Source organism: Puma concolor, chromosome E4, assembly GCF_028749965.1.
Source record: "Puma concolor isolate L17-30 chromosome E4, mPumCon1.1.hap2, whole genome shotgun sequence".
Classification (NCBI taxonomy): Eukaryota; Metazoa; Chordata; class Mammalia; order Carnivora; family Felidae; genus Puma; species Puma concolor.
In genome coordinates this window covers 5,952,044-5,967,043 of record NC_141683.1, presented here as the reverse complement: position 1 = coordinate 5,967,043, position 15,000 = coordinate 5,952,044, and the positions used below count along the sequence as shown (strand labels likewise).

Sequence of the window (15,000 nt, the reverse complement as noted above, 5' to 3'; positions counted from 1 at the left end):
CGCGGGAGGCCCGGGTTCGATTCCCGGCCCATGCAACGCGCCATCCCCTTTTGGCCCCGCAGCGCCAACTGCGCGCTACGCTTCCTCTCTCCCACCTTCAGAGCACCTGGCCAAAGCCACCTCTGCTCCTCTCTGGGGGCCCGCCCACGCCCCATCCCGTCCCCGCCCCTGCCGCACAACCCCTTCCTCCTCCCTGGCTCGCTCGCCCTGGGGACAGAACTCCGCCCGCCCGGGAGCCAAGGGCCCATCCGCGCCCGCCCACACACCTGCCTTGCCCTTCTTCTCTTTAACGACGCTCGCCTCGCTCCAGTCTCCCGATTCACTGCAAGGAACGCATCCACGCACCAACTCGCGCTGCCACCCGCACGCTCCTCCCCTTCCCTCGCACCGCCGCCCCTCCCACCAGCCCCCCCTCCCCGACACACACACACACACACACACACACACGCACGCTCTGGCTCACTCTACCCACACTCCAGAAATCCTCCCCTTTTGCACAACCGGCAGAAACCAAGCTGCCACGCCTAGGTGCGCTATACAGCCCATCGTCCGCGAGGGTCGCTCACAGACTCCAGGTGGCACCGGCACCCGCACCCGCAAGACCCCAGCGTGCCTAACGTCATGGTCGCGCAGGCCCTTGATTCTCTGCGACCCGCTTCGCCGCCGCGCTACCGTGCCAACGCGGCTTCCTCTTCCACCGCTAGAGCCACCCACGGCACCAAAGTCCACCACCGTCCTCCATCCCTCTCCCACCCCGACCTCCACCCCTCCACCCCTCCACACACACCCACACGCACACACACACGCAAAAGCAAGGACTCCGAGGAAACTTCCCGTGGGCACGGGAAGCACCCGGAGACCCACGGCCGCCGCGGCTCCTCCGCACCGCTGCAGGGGGCTTGTGCGGTTGAAGCGAGTGTGCCCCGGCAGGTGTGCGCGGCGCACCGGCTGACCGCTTGGCCTCGAGAGGGGACACCTCTGATCACAGAACAAATCCCCGGCGGACAGGGGTGTCCAAGTTGGGGCGGGAAGGAGACTGAGGTGTGCGATGGACCTTGGGAGGCATCCGCAGAAGAGGACGGATACAGACAGGGGTGGACAGAGGGACGGACGGCGCCTATCATGGCGAGGCACAGGGCGAGGCGGGATGGGAAACTGTGCAAAGTGCAACTGGGAAAAGTGTGCGTGAGTGGGAGGGGTGGTGGAGGACGCCGCTCATCGGGGGTGTGGGGTGGGGCGCGGAGGTGGCGAAAGGGACCACTGGGTAACACGCCGGCCCCTTTGCCCAAGGATGGAAGGGACCGACGTGTCCTGCAATTGGAATGACGAGTTGGCGACAAGTGCGCCCAGTCCCCCGGGGTGCCTCGACCGGCACCCACCTGCCTGGCTGCTGGGTTGTCTTCCCCCGTGGCTCCCACGGCACCTCACCCCTGTCTCACCTCCAGTGCCCCGGGGGGGGGGGGTGGTCCGGGCCGTGCCCGGATGCCTCTTCCCTCCTCCACCTCCCGGGCACAGCGGTCGGACTCTGCGCTCGCATCGGCGCCCAAGACCGGCGTGCCCCTGGGGTCCGCTCTCCGTCGCCGGGGAGAGACGCAGCCAGCCAGGTCGTGGCGCTCCCGCCCCGCGTGGGGCAGGGAAGCCGCCCGAGAGGTTCCAGGCCCGAGGGGGGCTGCTCGGCCAGGTGACGGGACTCAGGGCTGCGCGTGGCTCACCTGACCCACGCGCCCGGCACCGCCACCGCGGGCACCTCAGGAGGGAGGACAGGATGGCTCGTCAGCGTGGCCAGCTAGGAGCGCCACCGGAGGGGGCGGTGGGGGTCCGAGCACACTCGGGGGGCAGGGGCGCCTGCGCACACTGGTGGTCCCGGCGGGGGACAGAGGCCGCCCCGGCCACTCGCGTCTCGGGCTGTGGAAGCCAAGGTGCCAGGCGAGCGCGTGCACGGGGCGGGGGACGTGGGGGGGGGGGGGAAGTGCGAAGGGGAGAGGCGATGCCGAGGGCCTCCGGTGGGCCAGCCAGGCCAAAAGGCTCGGACGGGCCGAGGTGGCAGGGCGAGACTTGGGGCTGCCCGTCGGGGCGTGGCAGGTGGCCTTGTGTGCACCCGTCCATCGTGGCGGCGGGGCCCGCGACAAGCTAGCCAGCTCTGGCCGGGCGTGCTGGCGTGGGCTAAAAGGGGGTGGTGCGGGTGCACTGGGGACGGGACGGTGGGGGGCTCGGCTCGGCCGGCCGGGAGGGGAGGCCCCGGAGGGCCAGAGGAAGAAGAAAGGCTTCCCTGACCGGGAATCGAACCCGGGCCGCGGCGGTGAGAGCGCCGAATCCTAACCACTAGACCACCAGGGAGCGACAGGCTGCGCGCCTGGCCTGCACCCCCTGGACCCAGCGCCTCCATTCCACCCACGCGGCTGCGCTTGGGCCCCGAGGCCCCTGCCTCTGCACGTCCAGCCGCCCGCGGGCCCCACGCAGTCCACCCGGCCCGCTGGCAGCACCCGCAAAACGCTGCGCGCCCGCCGCCCTCGCACCCGCACGCCGCCTGGGGCCACGTGCCCAGCGCCCAGCGCCCAGCGGGCCGGCTCGCCGTCCCCCACTGCCAGCGCCCGGCGGGTCTGGCCAGGAGGGCCCCGGAGCGGCGCAAAAGGTCGGGCGGCTGCGTTGGCCGGGAATCGAACCCGGGTCAACTGCTTGGAAGGCAGCTATGCTCACCACTATACCACCAACGCTGTACGGCCCGGGCCGGCCGGACGCGGCCGGCCCAGGGTGCGCTCCGGCGCCTTCTCGCCTTGGCGCTCGCTCGCCGCTGCTGCTGCCGCCGCCGCCCGGCGCAGCCCTGCCCCGACGTCCCGCCCGGCCGCAGCTCTGCCCGGCCACCACGGGCTCCGGCCACCACGGGCTCCGGCCGCCCGGCGCCCCAGCCTCGCCCCTCCGACTCAGCTGCGCCGGCCGGTCGCCGGGTACGCCCGCCCGCCCTGCGCCCCGCGCCCCGCGCCCCGCGCCTGGCGCCCACCGCCGCCCGCCTCTGGAGGGCGCTCTGGCCGCCTGGCCGCTCTCGGGCCCTCGGAGGCCGGCTGGGGAGCCCCGCCACGTCCCCGGCCCGGCGTCTTCCGCGTCCTCCGCGGCCCGAAGCTAGCGGCCCGGCCCGGCCCGGCCCGGCCCGGCGCGGGAAGGAGCAGAGGGGGCGGGCGCAGGCCACACCACCTCCCGCATCCAGACGGGACCGGACCCATCTGCCTCCCACCCGAGCGACACCCACGGCGCCTGCGCGGCTGGGCGGCTGGGCGGCACGTCGCCGAGGAGCTCGCCGTGGCTGCCGCGGGGACCACACGAGGCCCCGGCTGCGCGGTGGCGACCCAGCGTCCGGCCTCGAGCCACGCAAAGGGCTGGGGCCGGTGGACGGTGGGCAGGCCGGGCACGCGCCGCCGGCCGGACGACGGACGGCCGAGAAGAAGCGCCCCTGCCCCTCGGGAGCAAGAGGCGGGACCCAGAGCTGCGCAGGCCACCAAAAAGGGCGTCTTGCCTCCCCGTCGGGGAATCGAACCCCGGTCTCCCGCGTGACAGGCGGGGATACTCACCACTATACTAACGAGGACGGCGGCGGCCGGCCACCCGGGCGCCCGACCCCTCTCCGGCTGCCTCCCCACGCCTGCCCCTGCCTGCCCTCGCTCGACGCCCTGCCCTGCACAGGCGCCCGGCACGGCACGGGCCACGCCCCACCCGACCCCAGCCCCGCTTCGGTCCCCTCTCCCGCACGGCAGCCCCCAGCCCCGACTCGGAGTCCGCCCGGACCCGGGGCCCACACACGGACCCGGACGGCGCTCAGTACTCCCAACGAGCGCTGCCTCTCTCTCGTCTGCCAGGCGGGCATCGCGCCGGGAGAAAAGGCCCCAGACGGCAAGCGGGGCTGCGAGGGCGAGGGCGAGGAAGGCGGGGTGGGGAGCAGGGCAAGGGGCGCCGACGCTGGACGGGGCCTGCAGGGAGCTGGGGGTGGGGGTGCGACAGCGACGGGAGCCGCGCTGGCGGCGGCGGCGGCGGCGGCGGCGGCGGCGGCGGCGGCGAGGCGGCTGGCCGTGCTCCTCCGGGGCAGCCGCGCGTGTCTCGCCCCTTGCGCACCCACACAGCCGCCAGCCGGGCGCCATGACGGCCAAGGACGCCAGCGTTAGCGCCGCGTCCCAGCCAGGCCAGCGGCGACGCGCCCACACCCGCCGTCAGGATGGCCGAGCGGTCTAAGGCGCTGCGTTCAGGTCGCAGTCTCCCCTGGAGGCGTGGGTTCGAATCCCACTCCTGACACGCCCACCTTTTGGCCCGCCCCACACAGCAGCCACGCCACCCGGGACTGGACCACACCCTCTCGCGGCCGCGGCCCGCCTCGCACCCGAGCACACGCTGCCCGGGACCGAGCTCCAGCCCCTCCACCCTCGCCGCCTCGGGCTCTGAGCGCGCGCGCGCGCGCGCGCGCACACACACACGCACTGCCCGGCGACTCGAGCGCCTTTCCCACACCCGCAGGCTTCGCTGACTTCGCACCCGCTGCTTTCTGGAGGCTCTTTGGTCCTCCTTCTCGTCTATTCCCGCCCCTGCCCTCCTCACCCCGGCACTCGCGAACCAGCCCAGGCTGCAAAGCTCCCCGCGCTTCCCGCTCCCACTTGGGGCCGCTGGACAGCGCCTGGCTCTTCCAGCCAGCCGTCCGCTTCCGCCGCCACCGGCAACACGCACCCACCCCACCGTCACCCCGTGCTTTCCCCCCGGCCCTAGTCCATTCTCTCCACACCCTCCCGAGGCGGCCCACACGATTCTCCACCTAGGGGCCTTCCCCTGGCCACACCTACCTGCCTGCCTGTCTGCCTCCCGGGAGCCATACAGCCCAGCCGTCTGCTGGCCAGCCGGCGGCGCGGACCCCTCCCTTCTGGGGGCCTGGCTCACGAGTCCAAGCCGGGAAGGTGGCTGCAGGGAGCAGTGAGCGGAAGCCCTAGACCCCCAGGCCATCCAGCCGGGCGCCACAGCGCATCTCCTGGCTCGGGGAGGCCGCCGGCCGGCCACTCCGCCCCAGCGTTCCTCCCGGATCCAAGACCGCCCTCCTGCCTCCCAACCTGTCAAGGCACCGAGCCGGACCCCTAGGGAGAGGCGCCTGCCAGCGCGCTCAGGCCTTTGCTCTCTTGGCCCGAGACGCACTCAGAGGCGCAGGCGGCGCTACCTGGCCTCTAACTCCGACAGACGCCGGCGCCAGCGCAAACACACACCCACCCACACACACACACACACACACACACACACACACACACAAAGACACACAGCCCACCCGCCCCGCCCCCCGCCCCCGCCCCCAGCCCCCGGCCCCATGGCTCCACACACGAGAGGTCCGTTCCCCACCCCGTCCTCCAGGACACACACTGCACGCGCGAGAAAACCATCCGCCAAATGGACTCTGGCTCGGGGCTGGGAGTAGCTGAAGGCAAGGTCCCTCGCCTGCCTGCACCTGCCACAGATGGCTCCGGCTGTTTGGGGTTCGGGCGCTGGCCGGGCTGGGTCCGGCTCCTGGCTGCCTCTGCGGACACGGGCAGGCTGTGGAGGCGGCCCTGGACGAGGGACAAAGCACGGGATGAGCCCAGTCCGCCTCCGTGCCTTCCTCTGCCCGGACGTCCGTGCCGCGCCGCGCCGCGCCCCAGGGGCTGGCTCTCCGCGTGCCTGGAGCCTGTCTTGCAGACCGCCCGCCTCCTGCTCCCACGGAGCAGACGCTCACGCTCACGCTCACGCTCACGCTCACTACTGGCGGGGACCGGCAACGGAGGCGGCCGGCGCCGCTGGGGAAGCCCTCTGTGGACCACGTCCGTGGGTGCATGGGTGGTTCAGTGGTAGAATTCTCGCCTGCCACGCGGGAGGCCCGGGTTCGATTCCCGGCCCATGCAACGCGCCATCCCCTTTTGGCCCCGCAGCGCCAACTGCGCGCTACGCTTCCTCTCTCCCACCTTCAGAGCACCTGGCCAAAGCCACCTCTGCTCCTCTCTGGGGGCCCGCCCACGCCCCATCCCGTCCCCGCCCCTGCCGCACAACCCCTTCCTCCTCCCTGGCTCGCTCGCCCTGGGGACAGAACTCCGCCCGCCCGGGAGCCAAGGGCCCATCCGCGCCCGCCCACACACCTGCCTTGCCCTTCTTCTCTTTAACGACGCTCGCCTCGCTCCAGTCTCCCGATTCACTGCAAGGAACGCATCCACGCACCAACTCGCGCTGCCACCCGCACGCTCCTCCCCTTCCCTCGCACCGCCGCCCCTCCCACCAGCCCCCCCTCCCCGACACACACACACACACACACACACACACGCACGCTCTGGCTCACTCTACCCACACTCCAGAAATCCTCCCCTTTTGCACAACCGGCAGAAACCAAGCTGCCACGCCTAGGTGCGCTATACAGCCCATCGTCCGCGAGGGTCGCTCACAGACTCCAGGTGGCACCGGCACCCGCACCCGCAAGACCCCAGCGTGCCTAACGTCATGGTCGCGCAGGCCCTTGATTCTCTGCGACCCGCTTCGCCGCCGCGCTACCGTGCCAACGCGGCTTCCTCTTCCACCGCTAGAGCCACCCACGGCACCAAAGTCCACCACCGTCCTCCATCCCTCTCCCACCCCGACCTCCACCCCTCCACCCCTCCACACACACCCACACGCACACACACACGCAAAAGCAAGGACTCCGAGGAAACTTCCCGTGGGCACGGGAAGCACCCGGAGACCCACGGCCGCCGCGGCTCCTCCGCACCGCTGCAGGGGGCTTGTGCGGTTGAAGCGAGTGTGCCCCGGCAGGTGTGCGCGGCGCACCGGCTGACCGCTTGGCCTCGAGAGGGGACACCTCTGATCACAGAACAAATCCCCGGCGGACAGGGGTGTCCAAGTTGGGGCGGGAAGGAGACTGAGGTGTGCGATGGACCTTGGGAGGCATCCGCAGAAGAGGACGGATACAGACAGGGGTGGACAGAGGGACGGACGGCGCCTATCATGGCGAGGCACAGGGCGAGGCGGGATGGGAAACTGTGCAAAGTGCAACTGGGAAAAGTGTGCGTGAGTGGGAGGGGTGGTGGAGGACGCCGCTCATCGGGGGTGTGGGGTGGGGCGCGGAGGTGGCGAAAGGGACCACTGGGTAACACGCCGGCCCCTTTGCCCAAGGATGGAAGGGACCGACGTGTCCTGCAATTGGAATGACGAGTTGGCGACAAGTGCGCCCAGTCCCCCGGGGTGCCTCGACCGGCACCCACCTGCCTGGCTGCTGGGTTGTCTTCCCCCGTGGCTCCCACGGCACCTCACCCCTGTCTCACCTCCAGTGCCCCGGGGGGGGGGGGTGGTCCGGGCCGTGCCCGGATGCCTCTTCCCTCCTCCACCTCCCGGGCACAGCGGTCGGACTCTGCGCTCGCATCGGCGCCCAAGACCGGCGTGCCCCTGGGGTCCGCTCTCCGTCGCCGGGGAGAGACGCAGCCAGCCAGGTCGTGGCGCTCCCGCCCCGCGTGGGGCAGGGAAGCCGCCCGAGAGGTTCCAGGCCCGAGGGGGGCTGCTCGGCCAGGTGACGGGACTCAGGGCTGCGCGTGGCTCACCTGACCCACGCGCCCGGCACCGCCACCGCGGGCACCTCAGGAGGGAGGACAGGATGGCTCGTCAGCGTGGCCAGCTAGGAGCGCCACCGGAGGGGGCGGTGGGGGTCCGAGCACACTCGGGGGGCAGGGGCGCCTGCGCACACTGGTGGTCCCGGCGGGGGACAGAGGCCGCCCCGGCCACTCGCGTCTCGGGCTGTGGAAGCCAAGGTGCCAGGCGAGCGCGTGCACGGGGCGGGGGACGTGGGGGGGGGGGGGAAGTGCGAAGGGGAGAGGCGATGCCGAGGGCCTCCGGTGGGCCAGCCAGGCCAAAAGGCTCGGACGGGCCGAGGTGGCAGGGCGAGACTTGGGGCTGCCCGTCGGGGCGTGGCAGGTGGCCTTGTGTGCACCCGTCCATCGTGGCGGCGGGGCCCGCGACAAGCTAGCCAGCTCTGGCCGGGCGTGCTGGCGTGGGCTAAAAGGGGGTGGTGCGGGTGCACTGGGGACGGGACGGTGGGGGGCTCGGCTCGGCCGGCCGGGAGGGGAGGCCCCGGAGGGCCAGAGGAAGAAGAAAGGCTTCCCTGACCGGGAATCGAACCCGGGCCGCGGCGGTGAGAGCGCCGAATCCTAACCACTAGACCACCAGGGAGCGACAGGCTGCGCGCCTGGCCTGCACCCCCTGGACCCAGCGCCTCCATTCCACCCACGCGGCTGCGCTTGGGCCCCGAGGCCCCTGCCTCTGCACGTCCAGCCGCCCGCGGGCCCCACGCAGTCCACCCGGCCCGCTGGCAGCACCCGCAAAACGCTGCGCGCCCGCCGCCCTCGCACCCGCACGCCGCCTGGGGCCACGTGCCCAGCGCCCAGCGCCCAGCGGGCCGGCTCGCCGTCCCCCACTGCCAGCGCCCGGCGGGTCTGGCCAGGAGGGCCCCGGAGCGGCGCAAAAGGTCGGGCGGCTGCGTTGGCCGGGAATCGAACCCGGGTCAACTGCTTGGAAGGCAGCTATGCTCACCACTATACCACCAACGCTGTACGGCCCGGGCCGGCCGGACGCGGCCGGCCCAGGGTGCGCTCCGGCGCCTTCTCGCCTTGGCGCTCGCTCGCCGCTGCTGCTGCCGCCGCCGCCCGGCGCAGCCCTGCCCCGACGTCCCGCCCGGCCGCAGCTCTGCCCGGCCACCACGGGCTCCGGCCACCACGGGCTCCGGCCGCCCGGCGCCCCAGCCTCGCCCCTCCGACTCAGCTGCGCCGGCCGGTCGCCGGGTACGCCCGCCCGCCCTGCGCCCCGCGCCCCGCGCCCCGCGCCTGGCGCCCACCGCCGCCCGCCTCTGGAGGGCGCTCTGGCCGCCTGGCCGCTCTCGGGCCCTCGGAGGCCGGCTGGGGAGCCCCGCCACGTCCCCGGCCCGGCGTCTTCCGCGTCCTCCGCGGCCCGAAGCTAGCGGCCCGGCCCGGCCCGGCCCGGCCCGGCGCGGGAAGGAGCAGAGGGGGCGGGCGCAGGCCACACCACCTCCCGCATCCAGACGGGACCGGACCCATCTGCCTCCCACCCGAGCGACACCCACGGCGCCTGCGCGGCTGGGCGGCTGGGCGGCACGTCGCCGAGGAGCTCGCCGTGGCTGCCGCGGGGACCACACGAGGCCCCGGCTGCGCGGTGGCGACCCAGCGTCCGGCCTCGAGCCACGCAAAGGGCTGGGGCCGGTGGACGGTGGGCAGGCCGGGCACGCGCCGCCGGCCGGACGACGGACGGCCGAGAAGAAGCGCCCCTGCCCCTCGGGAGCAAGAGGCGGGACCCAGAGCTGCGCAGGCCACCAAAAAGGGCGTCTTGCCTCCCCGTCGGGGAATCGAACCCCGGTCTCCCGCGTGACAGGCGGGGATACTCACCACTATACTAACGAGGACGGCGGCGGCCGGCCACCCGGGCGCCCGACCCCTCTCCGGCTGCCTCCCCACGCCTGCCCCTGCCTGCCCTCGCTCGACGCCCTGCCCTGCACAGGCGCCCGGCACGGCACGGGCCACGCCCCACCCGACCCCAGCCCCGCTTCGGTCCCCTCTCCCGCACGGCAGCCCCCAGCCCCGACTCGGAGTCCGCCCGGACCCGGGGCCCACACACGGACCCGGACGGCGCTCAGTACTCCCAACGAGCGCTGCCTCTCTCTCGTCTGCCAGGCGGGCATCGCGCCGGGAGAAAAGGCCCCAGACGGCAAGCGGGGCTGCGAGGGCGAGGGCGAGGAAGGCGGGGTGGGGAGCAGGGCAAGGGGCGCCGACGCTGGACGGGGCCTGCAGGGAGCTGGGGGTGGGGGTGCGACAGCGACGGGAGCCGCGCTGGCGGCGGCGGCGGCGGCGGCGGCGGCGGCGGCGGCGGCGAGGCGGCTGGCCGTGCTCCTCCGGGGCAGCCGCGCGTGTCTCGCCCCTTGCGCACCCACACAGCCGCCAGCCGGGCGCCATGACGGCCAAGGACGCCAGCGTTAGCGCCGCGTCCCAGCCAGGCCAGCGGCGACGCGCCCACACCCGCCGTCAGGATGGCCGAGCGGTCTAAGGCGCTGCGTTCAGGTCGCAGTCTCCCCTGGAGGCGTGGGTTCGAATCCCACTCCTGACACGCCCACCTTTTGGCCCGCCCCACACAGCAGCCACGCCACCCGGGACTGGACCACACCCTCTCGCGGCCGCGGCCCGCCTCGCACCCGAGCACACGCTGCCCGGGACCGAGCTCCAGCCCCTCCACCCTCGCCGCCTCGGGCTCTGAGCGCGCGCGCGCGCGCGCGCACACACACACGCACTGCCCGGCGACTCGAGCGCCTTTCCCACACCCGCAGGCTTCGCTGACTTCGCACCCGCTGCTTTCTGGAGGCTCTTTGGTCCTCCTTCTCGTCTATTCCCGCCCCTGCCCTCCTCACCCCGGCACTCGCGAACCAGCCCAGGCTGCAAAGCTCCCCGCGCTTCCCGCTCCCACTTGGGGCCGCTGGACAGCGCCTGGCTCTTCCAGCCAGCCGTCCGCTTCCGCCGCCACCGGCAACACGCACCCACCCCACCGTCACCCCGTGCTTTCCCCCCGGCCCTAGTCCATTCTCTCCACACCCTCCCGAGGCGGCCCACACGATTCTCCACCTAGGGGCCTTCCCCTGGCCACACCTACCTGCCTGCCTGTCTGCCTCCCGGGAGCCATACAGCCCAGCCGTCTGCTGGCCAGCCGGCGGCGCGGACCCCTCCCTTCTGGGGGCCTGGCTCACGAGTCCAAGCCGGGAAGGTGGCTGCAGGGAGCAGTGAGCGGAAGCCCTAGACCCCCAGGCCATCCAGCCGGGCGCCACAGCGCATCTCCTGGCTCGGGGAGGCCGCCGGCCGGCCACTCCGCCCCAGCGTTCCTCCCGGATCCAAGACCGCCCTCCTGCCTCCCAACCTGTCAAGGCACCGAGCCGGACCCCTAGGGAGAGGCGCCTGCCAGCGCGCTCAGGCCTTTGCTCTCTTGGCCCGAGACGCACTCAGAGGCGCAGGCGGCGCTACCTGGCCTCTAACTCCGACAGACGCCGGCGCCAGCGCAAACACACACCCACCCACACACACACACACACACACACACACACACACACACACACACAAAGACACACAGCCCACCCGCCCCGCCCCCCGCCCCCGCCCCCAGCCCCCGGCCCCATGGCTCCACACACGAGAGGTCCGTTCCCCACCCCGTCCTCCAGGACACACACTGCACGCGCGAGAAAACCATCCGCCAAACGGACTCTGGCTCGGGGCTGGGAGTAGCTGAAGGCAAGGTCCCTCGCCTGCCTGCACCTGCCACAGATGGCTCCGGCTGTTTGGGGTTCGGGCGCTGGCCGGGCTGGGTCCGGCTCCTGGCTGCCTCTGCGGACACGGGCAGGCTGTGGAGGCGGCCCTGGACGAGGGACAAAGCACGGGATGAGCCCAGTCCGCCTCCGTGCCTTCCTCTGCCCGGACGTCCGTGCCGCGCCGCGCCGCGCCCCAGGGGCTGGCTCTCCGCGTGCCTGGAGCCTGTCTTGCAGACCGCCCGCCTCCTGCTCCCACGGAGCAGACGCTCACGCTCACGCTCACGCTCACGCTCACTACTGGCGGGGACCGGCAACGGAGGCGGCCGGCGCCGCTGGGGAAGCCCTCTGTGGACCACGTCCGTGGGTGCATGGGTGGTTCAGTGGTAGAATTCTCGCCTGCCACGCGGGAGGCCCGGGTTCGATTCCCGGCCCATGCAACGCGCCATCCCCTTTTGGCCCCGCAGCGCCAACTGCGCGCTACGCTTCCTCTCTCCCACCTTCAGAGCACCTGGCCAAAGCCACCTCTGCTCCTCTCTGGGGGCCCGCCCACGCCCCATCCCGTCCCCGCCCCTGCCGCACAACCCCTTCCTCCTCCCTGGCTCGCTCGCCCTGGGGACAGAACTCCGCCCGCCCGGGAGCCAAGGGCCCATCCGCGCCCGCCCACACACCTGCCTTGCCCTTCTTCTCTTTAACGACGCTCGCCTCGCTCCAGTCTCCCGATTCACTGCAAGGAACGCATCCACGCACCAACTCGCGCTGCCACCCGCACGCTCCTCCCCTTCCCTCGCACCGCCGCCCCTCCCACCAGCCCCCCCTCCCCGACACACACACACACACACACACACACACGCACGCTCTGGCTCACTCTACCCACACTCCAGAAATCCTCCCCTTTTGCACAACCGGCAGAAACCAAGCTGCCACGCCTAGGTGCGCTATACAGCCCATCGTCCGCGAGGGTCGCTCACAGACTCCAGGTGGCACCGGCACCCGCACCCGCAAGACCCCAGCGTGCCTAACGTCATGGTCGCGCAGGCCCTTGATTCTCTGCGACCCGCTTCGCCGCCGCGCTACCGTGCCAACGCGGCTTCCTCTTCCACCGCTAGAGCCACCCACGGCACCAAAGTCCACCACCGTCCTCCATCCCTCTCCCACCCCGACCTCCACCCCTCCACCCCTCCACACACACCCACACGCACACACACACGCAAAAGCAAGGACTCCGAGGAAACTTCCCGTGGGCACGGGAAGCACCCGGAGACCCACGGCCGCCGCGGCTCCTCCGCACCGCTGCAGGGGGCTTGTGCGGTTGAAGCGAGTGTGCCCCGGCAGGTGTGCGCGGCGCACCGGCTGACCGCTTGGCCTCGAGAGGGGACACCTCTGATCACAGAACAAATCCCCGGCGGACAGGGGTGTCCAAGTTGGGGCGGGAAGGAGACTGAGGTGTGCGATGGACCTTGGGAGGCATCCGCAGAAGAGGACGGATACAGACAGGGGTGGACAGAGGGACGGACGGCGCCTATCATGGCGAGGCACAGGGCGAGGCGGGATGGGAAACTGTGCAAAGTGCAACTGGGAAAAGTGTGCGTGAGTGGGAGGGGTGGTGGAGGACGCCGCTCATCGGGGGTGTGGGGTGGGGCGCGGAGGTGGCGAAAGGGACCACTGGGTAACACGCCGGCCCCTTTGCCCAAGGATGGAAGGGACCGACGTGTCCTGCAATTGGAATGACGAGTTGGCGACAAGTGCGCCCAGTCCCCCGGGGTGCCTCGACCGGCACCCACCTGCCTGGCTGCTGGGTTGTCTTCCCCCGTGGCTCCCACGGCACCTCACCCCTGTCTCACCTCCAGTGCCCCGGGGGGGGGGGGTGGTCCGGGCCGTGCCCGGATGCCTCTTCCCTCCTCCACCTCCCGGGCACAGCGGTCGGACTCTGCGCTCGCATCGGCGCCCAAGACCGGCGTGCCCCTGGGGTCCGCTCTCCGTCGCCGGGGAGAGACGCAGCCAGCCAGGTCGTGGCGCTCCCGCCCCGCGTGGGGCAGGGAAGCCGCCCGAGAGGTTCCAGGCCCGAGGGGGGCTGCTCGGCCAGGTGACGGGACTCAGGGCTGCGCGTGGCTCACCTGACCCACGCGCCCGGCACCGCCACCGCGGGCACCTCAGGAGGGAGGACAGGATGGCTCGTCAGCGTGGCCAGCTAGGAGCGCCACCGGAGGGGGCGGTGGGGGTCCGAGCACACTCGGGGGGCAGGGGCGCCTGCGCACACTGGTGGTCCCGGCGGGGGACAGAGGCCGCCCCGGCCACTCGCGTCTCGGGCTGTGGAAGCCAAGGTGCCAGGCGAGCGCGTGCACGGGGCGGGGGACGTGGGGGGGGGGGGGAAGTGCGAAGGGGAGAGGCGATGCCGAGGGCCTCCGGTGGGCCAGCCAGGCCAAAAGGCTCGGACGGGCCGAGGTGGCAGGGCGAGACTTGGGGCTGCCCGTCGGGGCGTGGCAGGTGGCCTTGTGTGCACCCGTCCATCGTGGCGGCGGGGCCCGCGACAAGCTAGCCAGCTCTGGCCGGGCGTGCTGGCGTGGGCTAAAAGGGGGTGGTGCGGGTGCACTGGGGACGGGACGGTGGGGGGCTCGGCTCGGCCGGCCGGGAGGGGAGGCCCCGGAGGGCCAGAGGAAGAAGAAAGGCTTCCCTGACCGGGAATCGAACCCGGGCCGCGGCGGTGAGAGCGCCGAATCCTAACCACTAGACCACCAGGGAGCGACAGGCTGCGCGCCTGGCCTGCACCCCCTGGACCCAGCGCCTCCATTCCACCCACGCGGCTGCGCTTGGGCCCCGAGGCCCCTGCCTCTGCACGTCCAGCCGCCCGCGGGCCCCACGCAGTCCACCCGGCCCGCTGGCAGCACCCGCAAAACGCTGCGCGCCGGCCGCCCTCGCACCCGCACGCCGCCTGGGGCCACGTGCCCAGCGCCCAGCGCCCAGCGGGCCGGCTCGCCGTCCCCCACTGCCAGCGCCCGGCGGGTCTGGCCAGGAGGGCCCCGGAGCGGCGCAAAAGGTCGGGCGGCTGCGTTGGCCGGGAATCGAACCCGGGTCAACTGCTTGGAAGGCAGCTATGCTCACCACTATACCACCAACGCTGTACGGCCCGGGCCGGCCGGACGCGGCCGGCCCAGGGTGCGCTCCGGCGCCTTCTCGCCTTGGCGCTCGCTCGCCGCTGCTGCTGCCGCCGCCGCCCGGCGCAGCCCTGCCCCGACGTCCCGCCCGGCCGCAGCTCTGCCCGGCCACCACGGGCTCCGGCCACCACGGGCTCCGGCCGCCCGGCGCCCCAGCCTCGCCCCTCCGACTCAGCTGCGCCGGCCGGTCGCCGGGTACGCCCGCCCGCCCTGCGCCCCGCGCCCCGCGCCCCGCGCCCGGCGCCCACCGCCGCCCGCCTCTGGAGGGCGCTCTGGCCGCCTGGCCGCTCTCGGGCCCTCGGAGGCCGGCTGGGGAGCCCCGCCACGTCCCCGGCCCGGCGTCTTCCGCGTCCTCCGCGGCCCGCAGCTAGCGGCCCGGCCCGGCCCGGCCCGGCCCGGCGCGGGAAGGAGCAGAGGGGGCGGGCGCAGGCCACACCACCTCCCGCATCCAGACGGGACCGGACCCATCTGCCTCCCACCCGAGCGACACCCACGGCGCCTGCGCGGCTGGGCGGCTGGGCGGCACGT

General features: G+C 73.0%; 10 non-coding genes across 10 annotated transcripts; 2 read left to right on the top strand and 8 right to left on the bottom strand.

Annotated features, from left to right (window-relative positions):
- Positions 1 to 2,265: 2,265 nt before the first annotated feature.
- TRNAE-CUC (transfer RNA glutamic acid (anticodon CUC)) lies at positions 2,266 to 2,337 on the bottom strand. The gene has a single exon. It is a non-coding gene; the product is annotated as a tRNA-Glu (tRNA).
- Positions 2,338 to 2,642: 305 nt separating this feature from the next.
- On the bottom strand, positions 2,643 to 2,714 carry TRNAG-UCC (transfer RNA glycine (anticodon UCC)). The gene has a single exon. It is a non-coding gene; the product is annotated as a tRNA-Gly (tRNA).
- A 794-nt stretch (positions 2,715 to 3,508) lies between these two features.
- Positions 3,509 to 3,580, bottom strand: TRNAD-GUC (transfer RNA aspartic acid (anticodon GUC)). Its single transcript has one exon. It is a non-coding gene; the product is annotated as a tRNA-Asp (tRNA).
- A 615-nt stretch (positions 3,581 to 4,195) lies between these two features.
- TRNAL-CAG (transfer RNA leucine (anticodon CAG)) lies at positions 4,196 to 4,278 on the top strand. The gene has a single exon. It is a non-coding gene; the product is annotated as a tRNA-Leu (tRNA).
- Positions 4,279 to 8,124: 3,846 nt separating this feature from the next.
- TRNAE-CUC (transfer RNA glutamic acid (anticodon CUC)) lies at positions 8,125 to 8,196 on the bottom strand. The gene has a single exon. It is a non-coding gene; the product is annotated as a tRNA-Glu (tRNA).
- A 305-nt stretch (positions 8,197 to 8,501) lies between these two features.
- On the bottom strand, positions 8,502 to 8,573 carry TRNAG-UCC (transfer RNA glycine (anticodon UCC)). Its single transcript has one exon. It is a non-coding gene; the product is annotated as a tRNA-Gly (tRNA).
- Positions 8,574 to 9,367: 794 nt separating this feature from the next.
- On the bottom strand, positions 9,368 to 9,439 carry TRNAD-GUC (transfer RNA aspartic acid (anticodon GUC)). The gene has a single exon. It is a non-coding gene; the product is annotated as a tRNA-Asp (tRNA).
- Positions 9,440 to 10,054: 615 nt separating this feature from the next.
- On the top strand, positions 10,055 to 10,137 carry TRNAL-CAG (transfer RNA leucine (anticodon CAG)). Its single transcript has one exon. It is a non-coding gene; the product is annotated as a tRNA-Leu (tRNA).
- A 3,850-nt stretch (positions 10,138 to 13,987) lies between these two features.
- Positions 13,988 to 14,059, bottom strand: TRNAE-CUC (transfer RNA glutamic acid (anticodon CUC)). The gene has a single exon. It is a non-coding gene; the product is annotated as a tRNA-Glu (tRNA).
- Positions 14,060 to 14,364: 305 nt separating this feature from the next.
- TRNAG-UCC (transfer RNA glycine (anticodon UCC)) lies at positions 14,365 to 14,436 on the bottom strand. Its single transcript has one exon. It is a non-coding gene; the product is annotated as a tRNA-Gly (tRNA).
- Between the last annotated feature and the right edge of the window lie 564 nt (positions 14,437 to 15,000).